The following is a 2,173-nucleotide window of genomic DNA, read 5'->3' on the forward strand; positions in this document are numbered from 1 at the left end:
ATGACTCCCTCCAATGCAAAAAGATGTCTTATGGGAATTTTGCTTCTTTTGAATATGTGGCTCTTCAGCTGAATTCCTCTTCTCGAGCTATTTTTCTAAATATCTACAGGCCCCCTAAATACTGTGCAAACTTTTTTGATGACTTTGGTGAACTGCTGTCTATAATCTGTATTGACTTTGACTGTGTGGTTATTGTTGGTGATTTTAACATCCATGTTGACAACCCCCAGGAAAGAGGGACTAAAGAACTGTTTTGTGTTCTTGATAATTATGGACTGACTCAACATGTGACGAGGCCCACGCACAATAAGGGGCACACTTTGGACTTGGTCATCTCCAAGGGTCTGGACATTTCCAAGGTTGTGGTGACTGATGTTGCTCTCTCTGATCATTCCTGTGTTTTCTTTGAGAGTGCTATCTGCGTGCACACAAATGTTAAAACAGAGGTGATCACTAAACGGCATATCTCTGAAAACACTAGTGAAAAATTTATTGAGGCTTTCTCCTTGACACCCGCCCTCTCACGGGTCTCAGTGAATGAGCTTCTAGATAATTTCAGTTCTAAAATTACAAATGTTATTGATGCCATTGCACCAGCCAAGGTGAAGATGGTCTCTGGTAAGAGAAGATCTCCATGGAGAACCACGCTGGTTAGAACTCAAAAAAGAGAGTGTCGAAAAGCTGAACGCAGGTGGCGGAAAACAAATCTCCAGGTTCATTATGACATCTATAAAGAGAGACTTCTCATTTATAATTTAGAGCTGAGAAATGCAAGGCGGTCCTTCTTCTCTGACATCATCACCAAAAACACTAATAATGCACGTGCCCTGTTTGCTACTGTTGACAGGCTAAACAACCCTCCTGTGTCTGTAGCCTCTGAACTTCTATCCACCAGGGCCTGCAATGAATTTGCCTCCTCCTTCACAAACAAAAGTCAAACAATTAGACAAGCAATCAGTGCCTCCATGTCAGTAACAGGATATGTCTTGTCCCTGTGTCCACTTAAAAACAATTCATATAGCATGAGACAATTTGATTCTATTAACCATAAAAACCTGGAGGACATAATACAACATCTGAAATCCTCCTCATGCTGCCTTGATATTCTGCCAACAGGTTTATTCAAAAATGTTTCTAACTGCATGGCCTCAGATCTACTACAAATTGTCAACATGTCTCTCCTCTCAGGTTTTTTCCCACAGGCCCTAAAAACTGCAGTCATTATGCCACTCTTAAAAAAGAGCAATCTAGACAGTTCACTAATGAGCAATTATAGGCCAATATCAAATCTCCCATTTCTAAGTAAAATCTTTGAAATGGCTGTTTTTCAACAGCTTAATGCTTTCTTGGCACTAAATAACTGTTTTGATGTCTTCCAGTCAGGTTTTCGACCACACCACAGCACTGAGACGGCTCTTGTTAAGGTCTTCAATGACATCCATTTAAACACTGACAGTGGCAGAATTTCAGTCTTAGTATTATTGGATCTCAGTGCTGCATTCGACACGGTCGACCACAACATATTACTAGACAGACTTGAAAACTGGGTTGGACTTTCTGGCACAGTACTAAACTGGTTTGAATCCTACTTAAAGGACAGGGACTACTTTGTGTCTATAGGTAATCACACATCTGAGCTGACAAAAATGACATGTGGAGTTCCCCAAGGTTCCATTCTGGAGCCTCTTTTGTTTAACATTTACATGCTTCCACTGGCTCAGATTATGAAAAACAACAAAATATGTTACCATAATTGATGACACACAGATTTACATAACCATTTCACCAGGGGACTATGATCCCATACAAGCGCTGAGTAACTGTATTGAGCAGGTCAACGATTGGATGTGCCAGAATTTTCTTCAATTAAACAAGCATAAAACTGAAATTATTGTTTTTGGAGCCAGGGAGGAACGATTGAAAGTCAGTGCTCGACTTCAATCTGTAATGTTAAGAACCACAAATCAAGCCAGAAATCTTGGTGTAGTCATGGACCTGAATTTGAGGAGCCATATTAACACAATTACAAAGTCAGCCTACTATCACCTGAAGAATATATCAAGGATTAAAGGACTTATGTCTCAGCAGGACCTGGAAAAGCTTATCCATGCATTTATCTTCAGTCGACTCGACTACTGTAACAGTGTCCTTACAGGGCTCCCTAAGAAATCCA

General features: G+C 40.4%; 1 protein-coding gene across 1 annotated transcript in view; it reads right to left on the bottom strand.

The window, feature by feature from the left end:
• Positions 1 to 2,173, bottom strand: part of lmnb2 (lamin B2) — a gene marked incomplete at its 3' end in the record, with an annotated part of 20,500 nt that overhangs the window by 5,827 nt on the left and 12,500 nt on the right.

Source organism: Micropterus dolomieu, linkage group LG05 (assembly GCF_021292245.1).
Source record: "Micropterus dolomieu isolate WLL.071019.BEF.003 ecotype Adirondacks linkage group LG05, ASM2129224v1, whole genome shotgun sequence".
Taxonomy (NCBI): Eukaryota; Metazoa; Chordata; class Actinopteri; order Centrarchiformes; family Centrarchidae; genus Micropterus; species Micropterus dolomieu.